The sequence below is a fragment of the Perognathus longimembris genome, chromosome 6 (assembly GCF_023159225.1).
Source record: "Perognathus longimembris pacificus isolate PPM17 chromosome 6, ASM2315922v1, whole genome shotgun sequence".
NCBI classification, from domain to species: Eukaryota; Metazoa; Chordata; class Mammalia; order Rodentia; family Heteromyidae; genus Perognathus; species Perognathus longimembris.
The window spans coordinates 60,367,749-60,391,856 of record NC_063166.1 but is presented as its reverse complement, the minus strand read 5'-3'; the positions used below and the strand labels follow the sequence as shown (position 1 = coordinate 60,391,856).

General features: G+C 38.3%; 1 protein-coding gene across 6 annotated transcripts in view; it reads left to right on the top strand.

Annotated features, from left to right (window-relative positions):
• Plcb4 (phospholipase C beta 4) overlaps nucleotides 1-24,108 on the top strand; it is a 351,489-nt gene that overhangs the window by 130,568 nt on the left and 196,813 nt on the right. For all 6 annotated transcript variants that reach the window (XM_048348807.1, XM_048348811.1, XM_048348806.1 and 3 more), the window contains one exon: nucleotides 2,202-2,261. The gene's annotated coding sequence lies outside the window, so the exon portion shown is untranslated. The remainder of the gene's footprint in view (nucleotides 1-2,201; nucleotides 2,262-24,108) is intronic.

The window sequence follows — 24,108 nt, the reverse complement described above, 5'->3', positions numbered from 1 at the left end:
GTCTTCGAAAAAGACAGGCAGCAAGAGGTATCTCTAAGTAAGCAAGTTGTGTCAGGGTTATTAATCCATGGGCTTTTTAGGAACTCAGCCTGCCTCATAACTGCAGGAGACATGAGAGCTCTAGGTATGCTATTTAATTATTCATTCTTGGAACAAGAATTTACTGAGCATCAATGATGTGCTTGGCACCATGATAGAGGCCTAGAGGCTGGGGATCTTTGTGTGTGTGTGTGTGTGTGTGTGTGTGTGTGTGTGTGTGTGAGAGAGAGAGAGAGAGAGAGAGAGAGAGAGACAAAGACAGAGAGAGAGAGACAGAGAGAGAGAGAGAAGAATCTTGGAGCTTGAACTCAAGGCTGGGGTACAATGGTCATGAGTTTCATTTGCTAGCACTCTACCACTTGAGCCACAGCTCTGCCTCTGGCTTTCTGGCAGTTTATTGGAGATCAGAACCTCACAGACATTCTGCCCAGGCAGGCTTCAAACTGCAATTTTCAGATCTCAGCCTACTTACAGGTATGAGCCATGGGCAGCTGTCTATATGATAGCTTTTAATGCACACATAATTCCTGTCCTAACGTTACTTACTACTCATGTTCATATATAATTTTAAATATAACTGCTACATAGGCACTACACAAGTCAATGAAACTGAGTTTCAATGTATTTGAGGTCCACAGTTACCTGGCCTTCTTCAGCTCTGTGTGATTCTTAAATGTTTCCTCTGTTTCCCAGATTTCTCTACTGTAAAGTGGGAACGAAACCAGCAGATGCATCTCAGAGTTACTATGTGGATAGTAATGATTATGTAATTTATGTTTAGAGCCTGCCTGGGTCATAGTTAAATATTCACTAGATCAGTAAAGTCATTGTACACGTGCTTTATGGCCTCTCATTCTGTGTAGTAGTATATTTAAAATGGAATGTTTTAATATGTGGTTTAGGATGAATTTGTTTTTAAATTTCAATTTTAAAAGCAAAATGTTTCATGGTGAAATTCTGTACAATGACAAAAGTTAGACTTAAAGCAAAAGCTCTAGTCCTCCTCCCATGAACCCATCTTAATTTTAATTTTTTATGTTTCTTTAATGCCACATTTTAGTTTCTTTTTAGCTAACTAGATGTATAATTTGCATATCACAATGAATGAAATCATAATTGTGTGCTTACGCACAGTGAAGTTTATTTTAATACACTTATGGGCTCATAGTTTACACATTACGATACTACTTCAGCTTAAAAAAAAATCCTGTGACCTGAGAATTTATTATTGTAACTGTCCACTGAACTCCAGATTTGCTTCTTTCTATTTCATGGCATAGTCTTGTCATTTACAGATTGTATCCTACCCGGGAAGTGATGAAGAGTCCGTGCCACAGGCATCTTCATACATAGAGCATAAAAAATAAATTCTGAATTCACTCATCTTTACATATATCACCTCCCCTAGGTCTCACTTGCCAGTGTTCTATGCCTCTATCTTCTTCCCAACAAGCCTACTTCCAAGCAAGTAGGCTTTCTTCTTCTTCTCTTCTTTTTCTTTTTAATTTACTTCTGATCCCATCTCAAACCTTTTCCTCTTTGCTACATCTTGGAAAGACCTCGAAACCTACATTTCAGCCAAACCAGAAGTCCGATGTCAAATTCAGACTTGACATAAACAACTTATTAACAAAGAAGAGACAGAAACACACATAAAAATGTGACTTTTATAGTTGGATGCAATTCCATTGTAAATCTTCCCTGTACAGAACTATGCGCCTTGGAAAGGTTTCTTCCAATTGTAGTTTATCTGGGGACACTTGAAAGATTTCTTAAAATTGCAATTCATCTTGGGACATTTTACTATTAATCAGGACAAAGGCAATTATATTTACTTCAAGCAAGTTTTACATTGCCTTTTTCAATGGCTGCTCAAGTATTTTAGTCCATGAAGAGGCTGAGAGGACCCACAACACTGGAGAGATGTCCATATACAAAATCCCATGGCATGGGCAGGGCAGTAACTATTTCTGATTTGAACTCTGCATGCTCATTGCATAAAACTAATAACACTCCAACTTTAATATCTTTCTGATGCATTTTAAGAATTGTATCATAGAGTCTAGTTCCAAAGTGCAAAGACTGTGGCTTCTTTTCATGAAAACCCTGAACATTCCTGCTATTAATTTTTTTCCTCTTGTCTGTGTCTGATTTGTTTACAGGGAACCAGATTCTGTATTTGACCAAGTAGACATCACTCTTCATTGGTAGAGAGCTGCCTGGTGAGTACTCCATAGCCCTGAAGGGAGGAACTGGAAGTGCTGGGTTCTAGAGCTTTGCATCAGGAAAAGTGAATCTCTGGATTCACACTGATAATGTCTCTTCCAATGGATTCTCAGTCATCTTTCTTGGGGGACTATGGAAGATTCAGCAGAACCTTCCAGGGTTCACTACATTCCATTTTACGAATCCCACTCTTGGTGTGGGCACTGTATCTTCTGCTTACTTTTTGCGTACTGAATTTGGTACTGTTACATCCGTTATGACTGAAGTGTTGAGTCTTACTAGTGAGTTCTTTTTCAAGAGAAATCTATGTGACCTTTAGTAGGAGGCAGGTCTTGTCAGGGAGATTCTCACCAATATAAAAACAGCAACAACAACAACAACAAAACCCCACAGCTGCTGTATTCATTGGCCAGCTGGAAGCCTCCATCTTAGGATAACTACCTGTATGGAAGATATCAGTCAATTCTTCAGCTGTGTCCCTGATGTTCCATTTTACACATCTTCTGTGAAATGCCAAAATAGGATGGGAGTAGTTTTGGTAGAGCTGAAGCACTTTAATGACAAATTTGATCTTACCCATGTGTTACACTGGAGCTGGAATCCAAGCTAATATGAGAGTCTGTTCTTTTCTGAACCCTTCATCAAACTGCTATTTTCTAATTATTGTTGCACATAAAAAATGTACTATCTGTCCTTTCTTCCTTTAAGGGACAAGAAATCATTTTGTAGTGATCACACTTAGCACAAACATAACTGGTCCTCCTGATAGTGAACACTAAAGTCCCAGTCTTTTACTGTCAGTGTTTTTTTCTCTCCAGCGTGTTACATGTCATGTCAGGAACTTTGTTATCTTCTGTCTGGGAGTGCCTGAGGCTCATTTTCTTCTGGCCTTTCTGTGAGGGAAAGGAGGAATTGCATAATCTGACAGATCTCTAAATGATCGGTCATTAATGATGACATAAGAGTATCAAGAAGGTAGATTTATTATTGAATGTTCCTACCTATTTTTAGTCAAGTGGACTATATTTTACTACTCCCTGAGGATGACTCATAAACCTTGTCTCAGTAGGCACAGCAGAGTTGAGGGGTGCTGAGTAATTCTAGAGATTTTATATCAGTGTGACTTACCCATCTGCCCTTGGCTCTGTTTTCCTGGCCTATCCATTTTTTCTGTGTAATACTGTGACCTTAACTAGGTCATTGTTTTACATCAGTTGTATTTTAAATGGTGTAAGAAGAATTATGTATTTAATGAATATAAACACTTCATCAAACCCCAAAAATATCAAACAGAGCTCAGCAGTTGTTCATTAAATATTTTAAGTTCAAAGAAGACGTTCATGTGTATTAAGTGGTATAAATGACATACATAAGTATTTGCAAATGTTCTAGGACTAGGTCCTAGAAAAGAAGACACTATTCATGGTCTCCTGTCCCATTCTCCAGGCTTATAGATCCCGATTGGATTTGATGTCACCTGGTTGTTGTTGATTGACGTCCTCATTCCCAGGAGAGAATTGTTTCATATTTCTCTCCACCTTCCCCCCAAAATAAAAACATTTGGTCGCTTTCTAAGTACCATTCAGTTGTTGGATATAGTGACTTACATGTTTTTCTAGAGTATCTAGTTGAAATTAGAATATTTTTCTAATAATTTACCATAATCAAAAAATAGGAAACTTCTAGACCCTGGAAACCAAACTTTTCTGGTTTGGTCTTGAAATGCTTGCTTTATGGCCCCATGATTCTAACAATGAGCAACTCTGACCATGTATCAGTTCTAAACATGTTCTAGGCCTGCTCGTTATAAGCATTCAGAATATATTTTAGTTTCTGCAGTGCTGTAATATAGATCTTGTTTGTTATGTTACATAGAACTTAATTTATTATCAGTGTGAATCAATAATTTTCTAGGATCAAACATGTTATACAGATAATACGATGGTTATTTTTGGACGAATTATGCCCATGCTTGTATTGCTAGAAAGTTAGATTAAATCAAAGGCCATTTTCAAGAAAGAGGTAGGAGAAAGAAACACTGCATGAAAATTTTCCTATAGGATTGCAGTTTGCTCTAGAAACAAATTATGGTGTTTTGAGTCCTTGTTCTTTTTTATAAAAATGATTTTAATTAATTTTTATTAATATCGATTACATATACAACTTTTAGGGGCTGGGGATATGGCCTAGTGGCAAGAGTGCCTGCCTCGTATACATGAGGCCCTGGGTTCGATTCCCCAGCCCCACATATACAGAAAATGGCCAGAAGTGGCTCTGCGCCTTAAGTGGCAGAGTGCTAGCCTTGAGCAAAAAGAAGCCAGGGACAGTATTCAGGCCCTGAGTCCAAGCCCCAGGACTGGCCAAAAAAACAAAAAAAAACAAAAAAAAAACAAAAGAAAAACATATACAACTTTTAACGTTGATGTTAGCTCACCAAGTTTTAACATTGTCTTCTCTTTCTTTTTACTTTTACTTTGGAACTTTACATCCTATCCTCACCTCTTTCATACTTGTAGGTCCACATGTTGTTATATTAGTTATTATCATTGTTTTTCTAGATCTAAGACATATATTTGAGGGCAACAATGCCTTAGAATGTGTGTATGGAACAAAGGTATTGCTTGCTTTTTAGACTGTGGATGTTACAGTTATTTCAAACTCCTGAGTCTTGTAAATGCTCTTCTCCATGGACCATAAGAGCCAGTAGTAAAGAGCATCTGTAGTTTTATATTTTCTTGGAGTACTTGCTGAAAGTCATGAATAGTGCTCCCTAGATGAAGATTTCTGCCCGATTCAGTTTTATGAAGTGAGGGTTCTCAGGGAAAGCAAATGAGTTGGGGGAATAGGAAGGAAAGGGAAAAAGCCAAGCAGAGGTGAAGAGTGCCCAGCCTGATCCCTGAGATATTCTGGAACAGTTGCTATGGAGAGCCCCTTCCATTTATGGGAATGCGTCAGGTCTTTCCCATTCCTCAGTCTCAGTCATTGGCTGTGGGTGGTGAGTCTGGGATGAAGCAACTTCAGAGATTAGAGGGGCCTGTTTTAAAAGAAGTTTCAGTTTCACCTTCTGGAAGCCAACAGCATAAAAGCTGGCAGGTGGATGCACAGGTCTGTTCGAAGGGTCCGGTGGTGTGTGAATGGGACACTGAAAGTGTCTGCCCCCTGAAATAACAGATCATCTCACTGGCTTCCTTTCTCCTGCAGGCACATTTGTCACCCATTGGGTATTTCATGGTTGAAGTTAAGCCCTTTCATGAGCTGTATAAAATTCTTTTTCTTCTCTTGAGAATGTAGTAGCTACTTCAAAAATCTAAAAGTTCTCAAATTATTACAGTGCTGATAGATGTCAAGGTGATTTTCAGCAAGTAAAATTTCTATATAAATTAGAATTAGCACATTAGCAATGTGAGACTGTGAGGTGTGAGGCCTTGAATTCAAAGCCCTAGTACTGGCATGCACGTGCGTGTGCATGTGTGTGTATGTGTACGCATGCATGCACATGTGCACATGTGCACACACACACAATGATATAATCAGAAAAATACAATCTAGGGTATAAAGCTTTTCTTAAATGAATGTTACTATGAACAATGATTTTATTGCCCTGAAAAAAGAAGCAAGGATATGTGATTGTATGGCCTACATTTACTTCTGCTAGAAAGTTTTCCAATCCTATATAATAGTTTTCTAATATTTCACACATCCCCTTCATCGTTTTCAGTCCTGCTACCAGAACTTCAACTCAGGATATTGTGCTCGTGAATTTCTTGTTCAAAGCAAGGGTTCTATCACTTGAACAACACTTCCAGTCCAGCATTTTGCTAGGTCATTTGCTATAGCCTCATGGATTTTTTTTTTTTTTGGTCTGGCCCAGCTTTGAACTAAGATCCTCCTGGTCTCAGCCTCTGGACTAGCTAGGATTACAGGTGTAATCCACCAGTACCTGGCTTTGTCTTTATCACTATTATCTTTCTTTCTTTCTTTCTTTCTTTCTTTCTTTCTTTCTTTCTTTCTTTCTTTCTTTCTTTCTTTCTTTCTTTCTTTTTTTTGGTAGTTATAAGGCATTTTCTTGGGCACCTTCAGTTCAGTAGAGCACAAACTTTTTTGTTAGTTCACCTGATCACAGAGACTAGTGCTACTCAGTAGCAATTTGTGAGCAACATATAAACTTAAGGTTGTTTTATTTTTATTGTCTCAGTAAATGAAAAGAAGAGATTAGAGAGACCAAAGCCTGAGGCAAAGTTCAAGATCATAAATTAAATAAATTTGAATAGTATACTTAATTTAGTGTATCAAAATTTAGTGTCATGTTTAATCAATATAAAAATTGTTGTGATATTATGCTTTTATCCATCTCTGTGTATTTTATATTTACAACAGATTTCAGTTCAGGATAGTAATGATTCAAATGCTTCAAAGCAATATTTGGTGGCACCCAAATGGACAGTAAAGATTTAGGATGTTATAGAAAAACTGGTTGAAAAAAATCTTTGTAGCTTTTGAGATAAACTTAAATTTTTAAAATTGTTATTATAGGGGCTAGGAATATGGCCTAGTGGCAAGAGTGCTTGCCTTGTATACATGAAGCCCTGGGTTCGATTCCCCAGTACCACATATATAGAAAACGGCTAGAAGTGGCACTGTGGCTCAGGTGGTAGAGTGCTAGCCTTGAGCAAAAAGAAGCCAGGGACAGTGCTCAGGCCCTGAGTTCAAGGCCCAGGACTGGCAAAAAAATAATAAATAAATAAATAAATTAAATTGTTATTATAAATGTGACGTACAAAGGGGTTACAGTTACATAAGTCAGGTAAAGAGTGCACTTAATTTGGGGGCAATGTCGCCCCTTCCATCGAACTCTCCCATTTGTTCCCTCCCATTCCCACTCACAAGTTGTGTAGTTAATTTTCAACATGGTGTCTAATGAGGAGATAAGACTTTTTGTCAGTGCTCCAGAACCTCTCAGCTTGGAACTCTATTCAATAGAGAAATGACATAGCACTGTTGTCAAAGGAACGTGAGGTGATCCACTCTTGGTGTGCCATTGCTGGACTCAAAGTTCTATAAGTCCATATGGAGGTTAAAATTATTGGATTTTGCAGGTAATATGGCACTAATATATAACCTTCAGCAGTGAACCAACTAAGGTCATTTTTTTTTTAAATGGTGGTCTTGAGTAGGAAGATTTTTTAAAAAGAAAGAAAGAAAGTTCTGGACTGCAAATACCAGGTAATAGGTACTAGAAAGGGGGGAGGGCAGCATTAAGGGGGAAAGGGTAGATGAATGAAGAGGAAAAGAGGGATAGAATGTCATCAAGAATTCAACATATATCCTGAAAAATTAAAAAGAATAAGGGAAGAGGGTGGGTAGGGGAAGGAGAATGTTGAAAGAGGTGACATTGATCAAATGCACTGTATTCATAAAGTGCTTTGTTAAATGGAAATTTCTTTGTTACAATACTTAAGATAATAAAAATTATAAAAAAGAATATGTGTGTAATGGGTACTCACATGTAGACTCATGAAATGGTACTGTTACTCATACAGTAAGAAAGATCATGGCTGGATGGATACAAGGCAACAGGCTGGATTTTAGAGTGCATGGATTGAATTTTACAATGTATGATGTAAGAATGGATCATTGTGATCCATTAATATATGTGAGATTTGTTCTAGTGATTGATTGTTGGGTAAGAAATCTCTTAAAAATGTAGGGGTTTGTAACAGTCACCATTGCTTTAAAAAATACTTTTGTTAATGTATATTAAGTATACAAAGTGAGAGGCCTTGTTGTGGTATTCCCATACTGTCTATAATGTTCTTTGATCACATTCCCTCCTCTATTACTCTTTCTTATTTACCTTACCTCAACTCACACCTATAAAACTTTATTGCAAATTAAAAAAAATACATTTTAGGGCTGGGAATATGGCCTAGTGGTAGAGTGATTGCCTTGTATACATGAAGCCCTGAGTTCGATTCCTTAGTACCACATAAACAGAAGAAGCCGGGAGTGGCACTTTGGCTCAAATAGTAGAGTGCTGGCCTTGAGCAAAAAGAAGCCAGGGACAATGCTCAAGCCCTGAGTTCAAGCCCCAAGACTGACAAAAAAAAATACACATTTTATTATATCCTCATATATGTGTAGAATGTACGTTGATCATATTCTAATTTTCCCTCTGTGGTATCCTACTCAAAGAGTCCCCCTTTTATATTCATATTCTGTCTTTGGGGGGGAAGTATGGTTTGGTTTTGTGGTTTGTGTTTTCTGTGTATTTTTGGTGGCATGGGGTTTGAGCTCAGGGCCTTGGGCCTGCTTGTCTTGCTTTTCTTGACTGGTACTCTACCACTTGGGCCATACAGCCTTGCTTGTTGTTAGTTATTTTGGAGATGGAGTCTAGCAGAATTCTCTGCCCTGGCTGGCCTCCCATTGGCTGTACTTTTTGCTTCAACTATCTCTTCACAGAGTTGCAGTAAGATGGTCACTGGAACAGCCAGGGCTAACCGGACATCTCTTTCTCTTTACACAATATCAGCTTCAACATGGTTTCTCTCGTCATGCACAGCCATTTTCTTCCTTTTATGTTGGTGGCTTTGGGGAGGCAGACTGCTTACCCGGGCTCCCAAGTAGTTATTCCAGGTGACCACGTAAAAGTAGCATCAGTGTATGACTTGGCCTTGGCTCTTGTACCTCATCTCTCCCTTTATATTATTTGGGTTCCAAATGATTCACAAGCCTCATTGTTTTAAGAAGAGATGATTTAAGACATCTTCTCTGGCAGAGAACAATGTAAGAAGAATGTCAGTGGTTTTGGAAAGCAAGGGTAGATAGTCCTTAACAAAATCCAAATTCTTTTATCTTTTTCTTAAACGGACAACTCTGGAACTACATTGACAGTGTCTTCCCTTCTTTACTTTTAGAACTGTTCTCAACTGTTGAGACATATCTCCACCCCACATTTTCTCCTTCCTTTGGTGATGTGTTAAAGAATTGAGATTTGAGAGAGAACAGAGTAAAAACAAAGGGACAAAAGAAGTATCTCAATCCTGTTTCTCTAAGCAAAAGGACATACTGTTAACAACCCAAGAATATCTCCTTCAGAGCACAAAATCTTCCACTTTGGCCAATGGCTAGCTTTCCCTGAGTGACATTCTTTGGCTTTGTCTCTCATTCTGTGTGTCACCTGGGTTTCCTTCCCATGTTTATTACAAGGAGGAAAAATGGGCATGAGGGAAACAGCATGACCTTTGAGAGAAAATCTCCTTCCAGTGGCTAAGGTCAGCAATCTGCCAAGGACTGTTCCTCCTAGTTTTCATGAGACAGTTCCTGACTTTAGCCAGAATCTAATCTTTATCTCTTGCTGGGTACATAATGAGGATTTGTTTCCTCTTTACCTTCCTCTTTCCTAGTCATAGCCCTCCAGTAGAAATTATTAAAATGCCAACCATGTAAGAATTTAGGTGGAATGCACTCAAGTTCTGGAACCTACTTACTGTGAAATGCATTTTCTTAAAAAGATGGATAAAGGGCTAGATATTTGGAAAATGTAGTAGAATAAAATTTTAATGGTAGGATCTAGGTTGTAGGTAAACATGGCTATAGCCATATATACATATATATGTGTATATATATATATAATATGGCTATGTGAATGTATGTACATTAAAAATAAATCAACTCATTTGTTTAAAATAAAATGTTAGAGAAGAGAAGCATCAACTGAAAATTATACAATGATGTATTTGAAAACCAAATGTCCATTTTCTCCTCTAGCAAATGCTTAAGGTTTGTCCTGTTTTTCATTTATTTACTTTTTGTTTAACCTTTAAAAGGTTATATTAGCATTATTTGTTCCAGCTTCAGTTTACCCTTAGGGTTTGAGGAAACTGGAAAAGGTCTGAAAGTCTAGGATAAAAAAAGTAGTCTAAAATTTTTAATTCTTCCCTTTGACTAGAATTATCATGTATTGCTTGTGAGGACACTGCTGTTGATGTCATTATGACACAATTGCCCAATGGTCCTTGTGTTGGTGATAATATTATTCCGAAGATGGGATTTCTTATCCATTTTCCATTTTGCACCTTCCCATTTCAGACTGGATATCCTGTGTTTTGTTCATGCCTGAAACATGGCTTCTTTCTCCAATAGTAATAGAAATGATTGTTTGATCTATTTCTATAAGGAAGGAAAAAACTGGATTTGGGAAGGGGTAAGGTAAGTATATCAAATAAAATTGTTTCAAGTCAATGGAAATTGTTGAGATCTTTAGCTACTTTACTGAGCTGCAAAGCAGAGCAGGCATCTTTTTGTCTGATGTCCTCAGGTGGAAAAAAGCAGCTTGTCCTGTATGAAGGCCTAAAATAAGCTCTCTCCAGAGAGGAACCAGCTGGTGACCTTGGGCTGCAACCACCTCGCCTATCAGCTACTTCATTCCTTCCCATATGTTGTGGCCTGTCAAGGGAATCGAGTGTCACCCAGGCAGGAAAGGGGCAGTTTGAGAAAGACTCCAGTGGTTCTGCTGGTGACAGTGCTGGCATCATCCACTGACCCTGCCTTTGTGTCTGGAAGTCTTGAGATTTTGTAGCCAGGATTCAGGCATTGATCTGTGACAAATGATCTGGGAAATGATGTAGCCATAGTGAGGTTTTTTTTTTCTAGTCCCCAAGTAATGATACAGTAGTCTAGTATTCAGAGAAATGCAGGACACTTTTGCATTGAGGTTAGGTGAAAGAATCCTTATTGAACTTCTGAAAAGGCAGGACTCAAACCCACTTTCCTCGAACAAGTTGAGGTTCACCAGAAACAGGTGACTTTTTAAGCTTGTCACCTGGATAGATATATCAGACTGTGAGAGAAAGAGAACAGGAGTTCTGAAGCTAGGGTTCTTGGCTTTTCCATCTGTAAAATTAGCAGAGCTCCATCAAACTCATTGGCTTTTGGAAGTATCAACAAGGAGATGGTGCTAGTAGGGCCCGTTCTATTGCAAATAAATTATTCATTTTCTTTCTTTTTTTTGTGGATGTTGACATAAAACCTGATTGAGTTGTGTGGCTCACAGTTCATTTCTAATCACCTTGCCTCTTTCCCCACTTTTGTAGCTTTCTGCTTTTTATTTTACACAAATGTAAAAGAATAAAGAGTCTGCAAAGGATTGTCCCTGAGGAGCTCCATCTACACACTCTGTTACTCTGTAATGCTTTACTTTCTAGAATTTTACAAAGTGACATTTCTGTGGATTCCAGAGTGCATCTAAATGTCTGTCTTCTATTAGGAACAGAGCCACCTTCTTTTGTGTTCACATCATTCCTCCTTCTATCTTCCAGTAGTCACCAGCACTAATCCCTATCCTAGTGTTCATTTCCCCCTCTCACAGGAACTTCAATCATGCCGGAAAACCTTAGTTGCTTTTTCTTCTTTTCTTCTATCTGCTTTCTTTATTTTTTAAACTGGTCATTATAAAGGTGGTATTCAGAAAGGTTGCAGTTATATAAGTCAGGTAATGAGTAGTTTTCTTTTTTGAACAATGTTACCCTGCTTTCTTTTTAAATGAAGTGAAATCCATGTGATAAAATGTAAACATTTTAAGTGAACCATTCGTGATTGCTAAGTACATTCACCATCTTAGATAACTGCCACCTCTATCTGGTTATAAAACACAAGAAAACCTCTCAGACTCATTAAAACATTTGTTCCCCACTTTTCTTTGGCCCCTTGGCAGACTCCAATGCACATAGTATCTGTATGGATTTGTGTCATTTGGAGTTCTTGACCAGAGGTATGCCACTGTGAGTGGGGCAAGTTAAATGAACCAATACATTTCACTCTTCCTACTAAGGATCATTATCTGATCCTCATAAATTTAAAACAACACACACACACACATACACACACATGCAAACACACACACACACACACACACACACACACACACACACACACACACACACCAGAAAAGGCAAGTATCAGGATTACTATTTCCAACCTGACTAGAATAAGGTTCTAATTTATTTAAGGAGAATTCAATTTGGACAGAAGAGTTGATGAAAAATTAATACTTCAGGAGGACAAAATTTATTTTTATAGCAACTGTAACTTACAAGAAGCCATGGAATTTCTATACCAATTTCTTCCCGTCCTTGCTAACATGTTCTTTAGGATTTTTTTTTAAAATTCAGCCTTTCTACTCTGTGGGGAACTGAACCAAGCTTGCTATGTTTTTCATATGTTTCCTAATGACTAACAGTATTGTGTGTCTTTTCAGTTGTTTGTTGGCTATCTGTATATATTCTTATATTCTTGGAGAAACGTTCTATTCATGTGTGCTTCCTCTTTTTTTTTTTCTTTTGTGCATGTCCTGTGCAGGGCTTGCATACTGACCCTGAGCTTTTTTGCTGTTGTTGTTCAAGCCTAGAACTTTACTACTTTGGCCACAGTTTTGCTTAGGGCTTTTTAGATTAGATGGAGAGAAAAATCTCATGGACTTTTTGCCCAGGCTGGCTTTGAACTACAATCCTCAGATCTCAGCATCCTGAGTAGCTAGGATTGTAGGTATGATCTACTGGTGCCTGGCTCTTTTGCTCATTTTTTAAAGTGGATTGTTTGGAGCACTTTTTCTATATGTTTCAGATACTTGCTCCTTAGCAGATATGACTTGCATATTCTCTCCATCCTATGGTTTTACTTTTTGATTTCTTCAATTAAAAAAAAATCTTTTAAGTAGTTGTACAAAGGAGTTACCATTTAACAAAGTAGTTTATATAATACATCTTGATGTATACAAAATCTTTAATTTTTGATAAAGGATTTTTTTTTCTGTTGCTGCTCTTTCAATGCATAGTCCTCCAGTCCTCATGGATTTTTACAGGTGTGGTAGAATCTAAAGGCCCTGTTGCTTTCACTCCTCCCTAGAAACCTTAGTGAGAAGTGCTGGTGGTTGATAAAGCAAAGCTGGTGTACAGATTGCTTGCTTCAAGCTGCTTATTGTTAGAATTCCAAGGGAACCCATTCTAGGAGCCTTTTGCAAAAGACAATATACATCCTTCTCATTTGCACTGATAACTAGACATGGTTCTGACTAAGGTACATGTTTAACTGCATTGATTGTCATTTTCAATTGCATGAGTAATTGTTTTGAAAATTCTTTTTTTATGTTCAGGAACACACTGTTAAAAGTATCCAAAGCAGGAAGAAGTAGGAATTGTGGTGAGACAGAACAAGGAAGAAGGCTTTGCTGGGCTGTTGCTGGGATGAGGCACATTTGTTTCCAGTATATTTGACCTCTAGTCCATTGCTTGGAGAGTTTCGCAGGGACTATGTGGGATTTTCCTTCTGGAAAGAAGTCTTTGCTGTAAATTCTCAGCCACTGCTTTTTAAGCATTTCCAGATGGTCCTTCAGGTCCTCATCTAATGGTCACTAAGAGATTGTTCCTGATGGATGAGAATTGCTATAATCCTTAGCCACCTTTACAATGCCAAGGTTGAGGAAAGAGGTACATGTTCTTAAAATGAGCTTAAGATGCAATCAGAAGTAGATACTTAACTGTGTGTGTGTGTGTGTGTGTGTGTGTGTGCATGTTTGCACACACATGCTTGCATATGCTAGACACTTACCAGCTTTGAGCACTGAGTGAAAAAAAATTACTTCTACATGGAGAACTACTGGCTTAGCTAGGTATTAAACATGGTTGGAAGAAATGGGCTAGGGCAAATTACCTAGGCTATCTACAAGGGTACAAAAGGTTAACATCTGGGCCTGTGAAGATCCTCCTGAAGCAATGTGTTTCTTGGGATGTAGGTATGAGAGGTGCTTTTTTCCTCGGGGACCTACATGGGATGAATTTGAAGGGATGCTCCTGAAGTTCTGCTTTCCTCCAAAAGATGAAGATTGGTGCCTTGGGAAGTGTAGCCTATCTTGGAGCCATTGCTAGAGGCTACTGAGAAAGCACTATGAAGAAGATTCCTGAGGGGCAACAAAAGTACCAGAGCCTGACTGGATATGGCCAAGGGTGACTTCTAAGGTCAGGATAGCTTGATGCTCATGTCCTGATAGGAAGTTATGACATCACAGTGAGAATCACATTCCCTTGTGGTATAAACAATGACATAAAGCAATCCCAACACAGTGCCTAAGACTTAGTAAGTACTCAATGAACGCTGACCATTATTGTCAGATATACAAAAGGGGTACTTCTGTAAGGCTGCTCCCTGGCCTGGCTGCTTTCTAGGACTTCCTATGGGAAGGGTGTACTTCAACCTCCTGTCTAGTTCAACATCTGTGAGATTTTGTTTCCTTGCAGCAATAGAAGGAGTAGCAACTGTAAAGTCTCATTAATGTATGTTTTTAGATCAGCTAGTAACATGAATCACTGGCATTTTCTGCTATAAAGCAAGGTGTTAAGATACGGAATGGCCAATGACAGGACACAGATCCTTGGCACATAGCTTGGTGCTTGTCATCAAGGTTTGTAGGAAGTGGGAGAATAATCAAACGGACACTGCAAGGAGATGTAACAAACTGCTGACAGGATGCCCTTTCAGAGTGTCATTGGACATGGAAATTTTATTGTCTTATATGTTTTGTGAAGAGTGATGACATCATGTTTTACCTTGATGCCTCAAATACAATGGGCATATATTGTTTACGAACTTTTTTTGTTTGCTTCAAATTTCTTTTCTTTTTAAAGTTTTTATTATCTAACTGATGTATAGAGAGGTTACAGTTTCATACATTAGGCATTGGATACATTTCTTGTACTGTTTGTTACCTTGTCCCTCATAACCCCCTCCCCCCTCCCCTTTACCCTTCTTAAAGACAGGAATCATCAGAGTGGTCATCAGTGAGAAAAAGCTAGGAAATTCCACCTTTTTCCCCCCTCTACAAGCAGTGAAAATCACTAAGGGATGCCATAACAAAATACCAGTCTTGGAGGCTAGAAGTCCAAGATCAAGGTGTTGACAGCAGTAATTTCTTTTGTGGCCTCTCCCCTTGGCTCACAGCTTCTTTCTTATTGTGTCCTTACATGGTGTCTTCCCTGTGCATGCATATCCCTAATGCTTCTTTGTCCAAATTCCCTCTTCTTATAAGGACACTAATCAGATCAGATTAGGGCCCATCCTAACCTGCATTATAAACTGCTCCCAAAATACAGTGGTTTAAGACAAGACTACTCATTTACCTCATAGTTCCATGGGTTTGTTGTTCAGACTGGTGTGTGTGTGTGTGTGTGTGTGTGTGTGTGTGTGTGTGTGTGTGTGTTTATTGTCAAAGTGAAGTATAGAGGGGTTACAGTTTCATATGTAAGGTAGTGAGTACATTTCTTATCCACCTTGTTACCTCCTCCTCTCTCATTTTTCCCCTGCCTCCCCCTTCCCATTCCTCCCACTCATGAGTTGTACAGTTGTTTACACCAAATAGTTTTGTAAGTATTGTTTTTGGAATGGTTTCTCTTTTTATCCTTTGTCTCTCGATTTTGATATTCCCTTTTCCTTTCCTAGTTCTAACACACACACACACACACACACACACACACACACACACACACACACATAGTATCCAAGGTACTAAGATCAGATACAGTGATAGCAGGGGTAAAAAAAAAAAAAGAAAAAGAAATAAAAGGAACTGTGTCACATGGTATGTTGAAAATAATTTCAACAATGAAATACCACTTGTTTCTATAACATGGAGTTCATTTCACTTAGCATCACCTTATGTGTTCATACGGGTATAGCAATTGGGCTATTGTGATCTTCTGCTATGACTAACCTAAGCATGCACTAATTATTTCCTATGAGGGAAGCCATAGAGTCCATGTTTCTTTGGGTCTGGCTCACTTCACTTAGTATGATTTTTTCCAAATCTGCAAAGAACCAACTGCCCCCTCAACAAATGGGCTAAAGACCTAAACAGAGACTTCTCTGAAGAGGAAGTGAGAATGGCCAAGAGACACATGAAGAACTGCTCTACATCACTGGCCATAAAAAAATGCAAATCAAAACAACACTGAGATTCCACCTCACCCCAGTAAGAATGTCCATTATCAGGAAAACTAATAATAACAAATGCTGGGGGGGGATGTGGCCAAAAGGGAACCCTACTACATTGTTAGTGGGAATGTAAACGTGTTCAATCACTCTGGAAAGTGGTATGGAGATTCCTCAGAAGGCTAAACATAGAGCTCCCCTACAACCCAGCAGCCCCACTTTTAGTCATCTACCCAAAAGATTACAAGCAAGATCACAGTAAAGCCACCAGCACAACAATGTTCATCACAGCACAATTTGTCATTGCTAAAATATGGAACCAACCCAGATGCCCCTCAGTAGATGAGTGGATCAGGAAAATGTGGTACATATACACAATGGAATTTTATGCCTCTATCAGAAAAACCCACACTGCCCCATTTGTAAGGAAAAGGAAGGACTTGAAAAAATCAGATTGGCTTTGGCAGAAGTTTTTTTCGTCTTTATTGGGCTTACCTTGTTCCTGACTCATTATGGCAGGGCTTAGTAGCTGTGGCTTATTTCTCCTTCAGAGGTTTCACCTTTTTATTTGTGGTGCTAGTTCCTTAGTTGGGCATGTTTTATTGTGTATAACATTTACATCAGTGATCTTGCTGGGCCAAGTGATCAATCACTTGCAACATTTGATGTAACATAAAGCATTTGAGGTCAGGTTTATGGCTCACATTAGCAAACAGCCAATTATGATGATTCTCCAAAGGAAATCATAATGTCAAAGACAACAAATGTTTTACTTATGCTGTGTATGTTCTAGAAGGGACTGAAGAAGATAATAGTTGGGAAGAAAAGTCCCTTAATATTATTTAGGAATGTCTAATTTGACTATGTAGTATATCCTTCTAACATCTAGTATTGGCCTGTTTACTCTCTGTTTGAAAGATCAAGCGAGGAAGAAAATATGTTTGTCAGATGTTTATTTGGGTTCAATACTGCATGTGACTTAGTATGAACAACTTCTTTTCTCTTAGCATCAAAGGTTTATTAGTTCCCAGATGTCATTTATGCCCCCAGAGTACGAGAGACAATGATTATATTGTCAAAGGCTGACAGTGCTAAAATGGAAAGCAGATTTTGGGTTACATCTTAGCCAAATGACAATCTATTTGGAATGATGAGAATGTATCTCATTTTACTCTTATTTTGATCATCTAGAAATGAGTTGCAGATTTCATCTTCTTGATGCCTTAATATTAAACATGATGATACTGACCTAGAAAAATATTTTAATTTCCTTCTCCAGTAGTATTTTCTAAGGGGTTGCCTTTTGTATTTTATGTCTATTGTTCATTCATTTAACCAATATTTGTTGAGTATACCACATCTCAAACCAAGTTTTAAGTATTAGAAGTAAGAATTAACAAGAAACATTCCTGTTCTAATATGGGAATAGATTCTAGTGACGAGAAAGAGGTAATAAGTAAACCAAGGTAAGGACAAGACAATTTCATGTGGTGGTAAGCATTAAGAAAATACATTGAGGGCTGGAGATATAGCTCAGTGGTTGAATGCTACCATGCCACTAGTCCCTGAGTTCCATCTCTAGCTCTAAGAGAAAAAAAGGGATAGCCAAGAAAAAACTTGAAGCCGAGTGTGTTGATACTTGGAATGTGGAAGCAGGAGAATTGTAAATTTTAGACCAGGCCATATCATAATAATGAGAGAAAGGGCTGGAAGGTGGGGGGGGCGGGCAGAGACAGAGACAGAGACAGGGAGACAGAGAGACAGACAAAGAGGAATACAAACGGGATTATAACAACTGATTATGTATTATAAGTGATTCATTTTGAATAGTTAAGCAAGATTATATGAGAGAGAGAAAACAAAAGAGAGAGGAGACACAGAGAGGGCAGTAGGAGAAAGACATGTACACAATGAATTACACATACATAAAGACACATATGCACCTTGATCTATGTGGTTATATATATGAGTTCATATTGCATTTCCTCTTATTTAGGTTTATTTATTTGTTTAGTTAGTTTCGAGTTTAAAACCTATGAGAGGCTGAGACATCTGACAATTTGAATTTTGAGAGCAGTCAATGTACTACTATCGTATTATTTAGGAACGTTCCTTCAGTGTCATGATGACATTTGTGAGCCCATAACAAAAATGTATTATCTACTCTTGGACAAATAAAACATATTTCAGTTGTCCATTCCCATGAAAGCAAAGGTCTTAGATTCTTTTCTTTCTTCAGGCCAACTTTCATCCAAAATCATATAACCTGAGCTACCTTAGGAAGAAATGGAACTGAGCCGTTGATTTCATCTGACTAGTTTCCATAGAAACTTCCATAGAATGTTCCCGTTTGTCAGAAATAAGTGCCTCTCTCATCAATTCAAAATGAGTCCAGGAAAGCCCTGCTTCAGGTCTGACATCTCCCAGCACGGCTCTATTGCAGAGGACAGGAGAGCACTTAAGCCCATGTCTGCTACCTTTATCAGAAGGGCTGTCTTTATTATGGATACACAAATGAAAGACTAAATGCTGTCTTGTGCAATTAGATGTAGCTAAGAAGGCTGTTCCCTGCAGGACTCATTATAAATGTTCCAGAGTTTCTTACTGAAGAAAAAAAAACACTATGCAAAAACAAAACAGAAAATGGATAAAAGGAAAGGAACCTGTGTCTGGTCAGTTTATATCATTATGTAATTACCAGCAGCCTTTGAGGATAATGTGGTTATGTGCCCAGGAAGGAGAGGGTAGTAGTGAGAACTTCAGCTCTTGGATGCAGCATAGACCTAGGCATCATTAGAGCATTCTTTGCTTTTTCTGTCCTGGAATATCTATTCATCACAGCAGATTCTCTTCTTCAAATACCAAGACATCAAGAAACAAAATTAATTCATGCTATGAAAAGTTGGATGGCATCCTGGATTATAGAGCAAGTTCAAGGGCTTTCCAAGTTAGGTAGTGAAATGCTGTCTGGAAAACATGAAAAAACAAAACCACAAACAAAAACAAGCAAGGGTTAGTTCATGAGTTTGAAATTTTCACCAGGTACTCCATCACCTCATACAACTACATGCAAGCAACTTTCACTGACCAATTGCCATGATCTTCTCTACTACAGTTTATTGAACCTTGTCCAAAATGCTTGTGACTAGAAAAGTTTCATAGTTTGTATTTCAGTGGATTTTGAAATATTTGCATATACTTAACATAGAGGAGATAAAGGGCAAATCTAACTATCAAACTCATTCATGCTTCATACATACCTAATATATACAGCCTGAGCATGTGTTTCTAAAACACATTTCTAATATGTCTGTGTTTTGACTAAGACTGGGCACATGAGATCAGGTGTAGCATTTTACAAACCATAGTTGTTCTATTGATGCTCAAAAAATTTCAGAATATGAATCACTTCAGATTTGGGGCTTTCACAATAGAGATAATTTAAAAAGGCAAGTTCAGGCATTATGACTTGAACTGAGACCTACACGTTATGGTCCCTAGTGCTTTTTCATTAGGCAGGACAGCCTTCAGACCCCCTACCCCTCTTACCCATCCTCAATTCCATCATATCTTATTACCGCTCTCCCCTCCTTGTCTCCCAGTCTCTCAATAATGCTCACTTTGCTAATTCCCCAAATGTGATCACACCTAATTCTTCTGTCAGTTCAGCCACAGTACTCATGGACTTGAATTAGAGCCAACTACAAAAAAAAATCATACAGCCACACTGATGAAATCTCACTATAATTGCATGAATACAAATCTCAAAGGAATGCTTAGACATGACTCAGTCATCCTTCTTCACAATGTGACTCTCTTCTCAGAAGTGACTGTTTTTTGAAAAGAAAATTATTTTATTTTATTGTAGAGGTGATGTACAGAGGGGTTACAGTTATATAAGTAAGGTAATGAATATATTTCTTGTTAAAAAGTGCTACCCCCTCCCTTATTTTCTCCCACTTTCCCTCTCTCCTGACTCCCACCCCCCTCCCCAAGTTGTAAAGTACATTTCCAACATGGTGTCTTATGAGTATCACTGTTGGCATTTGTTCACCCTTTGTCCTTTACTCACATTCTGTGGGATTTCAAAACTCCATTCTGTCTTATGTTTTAGTAACAGCATTGTTCCTAAAACTGCTTCTTCAAAGTGTCAACATAGGTAGGCTTGAAGTCCTCACCTCTCTCTTCAGAGAGTTGCAATTAAAATTCTCTCCTCTAGTCAAGGTCCTCAGTGACCTCCATGTTATGAAACCCAGTAGTCACCTGCTTGTCCTCATCATCCAAAGTAACAGCATTGGACCCACTGACCCAGCGTCCTTCTGGATGACAGTGATCCCATACCTCTTACTTGCATGTATCTCTACTAACCACATGTCCCCATCTTGACCCCTTTTACATTGTCTAACTTCTCCTTGTTCAAGTAACATTTTTTTCTGTCCTTTCTCCTCCTAGGTGATCATAGTCCCCAAATTTTACATGCCATCTCCGTTTCCATCCCTCACTCTCTTATATTTAACTTCTTACTTGATGCCACCACTTGAATACCAAACGAACATATTAAACTTCACAGCGTAAAGCCTTGTAGGAAAAAAATGCGATTTTTTTCATCTGAGCCTTCCATTTCCATATATTTCCCACTTGTTGTTCAATATGACTTCTAGGTCAAACTGACCTGGGAGTCAACTGCAGTGCAGTGCCTTTTTATCCCTCATATGAATTTTGGAATAGTTTTAAAAATTCATTTATTTATTGTAAGAAGAATGTACAAAGGGGTTACAGTTTCATATGTAAGGCAGTGAGTACATTTCTTATCAAACTTGTTACCTCCTCTCTCATTTTTCTCCCTCCTTCACCACTTCCCAAGCCCCTCCCCTGAATTGTACAGATGGTTTACAGCATATTATCTTCTAACTATTGTTGTTGCATCAGTTCACCTTTTACTCTTTGTCTCCACATTTGATGTTCCCCTTTCCTTCCCTAGTTTGGATAAACGTATATACAATACCCAGGGTACCAAAATCAGTTACAGTGACATCAGGAGTAAAACCCTGGGGAAGAAACACAAAAGAAAAAGGCATAATTTCACATGGTATGTTGAAAATAACAACAACAATGATAAACCACTTATTTCCATGATTGCCCCTTGGTCGATAAATGGATCAAGAAAATGTGGTACATATACACAATGGAATTCTAGGCTTTCATCAGAACAAATGACATCACCCCATTTGTAAGGAAATGGAAAGACTTGGAAAAAATCATATTAAGTGAAGTGAGCCAGACACAAAGAAACATAGACTCTGTGGTTTCCCTCACTGATAATAATTAGTTACATGTCTAGGATAGTCCTAGCAGAAGATCACAAGAGCTCAGAATAGTTTTTAAACCTACCTGCATCCTCCATCATAACCTCCAACAATCATGTGTAAGCCTTTCTTTTCTCTTTCTAACAATAACCTCCTAACTGGTCTTCAGCCCTACCCTCCAATTAATCTTACATTGTGAGAGCAGTTTACTAAAATACAGAGCAGATCATGTTTGTCAGAGAATTTTCATTTCCTTTAAAACAAACAAATGAACTAGCAAACCAGAAACATCAACAATAAAAATAAAAATACCCTTTACATAAGCCTAAAGGGGTCTGGCTCTCAGCCACTGTCCGCCTTCTGATTTCATCTAAGTTGGGTTCTTCCCATGGTCTCCTCTGGCCTTTGTTATTTGAACATACTGAATTCACCTCTACTTTGGGATCTCTGTACTTGTTATTTTCTTTGTCTAGAAAGTTTTACCCCTGGTTTTCTAAATACCCAGTTGTCATCATTTGGGTCTTAGTTTAAATGTCACCTTTGTAATACACAGTCTTATTTGACCCAAATAATTTATCTGTAGTACATAGTCAGCTGCTATCATGTCATCTCACGTTTGAACCTCCCACTTCTATTCTTTAATAACTCCTTGTAAATACAGATCACTTTTATTTCTAACATGGGTAACCCTCTAGGACTATACCATGTTATACAAGAAAACAACCTGCAAAACCATCTGGGGAAGCCCAGGTTATGAATCCCCAAAGGTGCTTAATCAATTTGCCCAATAGAACTTGGCAGAGTTCACTGAAGCAGAGAGTGTTCCTATACTTGTCTTATAATATTGTATCAGATCAGAGCCACTGGTTTTGCTAGCTATGTGTTCATTAACTCATCAAATGCTTACTGATCCTTTACTTTTTATAAAGTTTTCTGCCTGATATTGTCATTGCCAAACATAAATATAAGACAGAGCATGCTATCCTGCAGCTTCTAGTAGAAGTAAACAGTGAAACAGCTACATATTGGTATAGAAAGTTGTTAAGTCTGTAAGGAAGCAGAGATAGCAAGATGGTCAAGCCACTGTGTGTGTTGGATCTTAAAGATGGGTGGGGTAGAAGAGATAATGGAGACAGGAAAGAGCCACTAAGATATAGGAAAAGACAGGATATTCTTTGGGTTGTAAGCATAAGATAACCAAAGAGAAGAGAGGGGGAAAATGGGTGACAAGAGTTTTCTTAAAGTAAGTAATATTGAGGTGTTTAGACCTTTCTCAAGCACAGCTTATTGCTCAAGATATTGTCTGTAGACCAGCAGCATCACTAGTAACTTGCTAGCTGGATGTTCCATCAGACTTATTGCTTCAACAGCTGTGAGATGAGGCTCAACACTCCTCATGAGATTCCACAAATCCTCCAAATGATTCTAAGGTGATTCAAATGTGAAAAAAACAAAAACAAAAAATCCACCACATTAGACCGTAGTTCCTGAGAACACAAACTTAAACTTGTGTTTTGGACAAAGTTGGCTTAAAAACAAAAAGAGGAGTACTATGTGGTGGTATTAAATGTTTTGCACAGAAGTGAAATGCTTGCACTAAAAACACCATGAGATACTTTTCATTACTATTGCCTTCTCATCACCCAACATATTCTGATATTGATTGCGAATCCACTGAAAGGGATTTATGGCATATAGGGCTTCTAAAACTGATTTTTCTGCAGAAAAGCAATATTCCTTCCCTTTGTCATATTTTTTAGTAAGAAGTAAGCAATGAGTTAATTTTGTTTGGAGAACACTCTTGGGGATATACTACAGTGGGAAGGAATGAGCCTAAGAGTTTTTCCCCAGAAGGAGAAGAGGAGCATGGTTAGAACCATGCTCTGTGAATACTTTTGACAACTGGGATGGTTAAAGGCCAGAAGTAGGAGCTATGATTTGGGAAAGTGGAAATGATGAGTGTGTACAACAGGAGAATGGCTCCTAGAGTAGTAATGATGAGAGACTTTCCAGTGAGAGCAGCTGAATGAGAACAGTGGTGCTAAAAACTGTAGAAGTGGGGAGATTATAGGAAACCCTGTGGATGTACTAATTTAACATTGAGCTGTACTAATGGAGTTGTGCTGTCACTTCCCTACAAGCCAACAGCTCATGGTTTATGAAGATGATTTCTGGAAGTAGCATCTAAAAGTAGAAGCAGTCATTTACCAACAGACTGTGGCTTCTGACTGATAGGTAGCCACAGGCTTCTGCTGAGCATGTGCATGGAAGAGCAAGCATTTGACACCCTATGTCATCTCATCCCTATGTATTTTTATATTTTTGTCCTTCAGTGCAGAGCTGGTACTCTGGGCCTTCTATTTCTAAACCTGAACTGATTATTACAGTCCTTGGTACACAGGAGAGTGTCACCTGACAGAGCCACATTGCTGGGTAGCTTCTACCTTGACTGATGTTGATATTGTCATCCCAACCTCTGTGATTTTTTAGGGCATGAAAGCAAAGTGGAAATTGTTAGCATTTCCTCATTATTAAGGCTTTTATTGCAGCTTTCATGCTA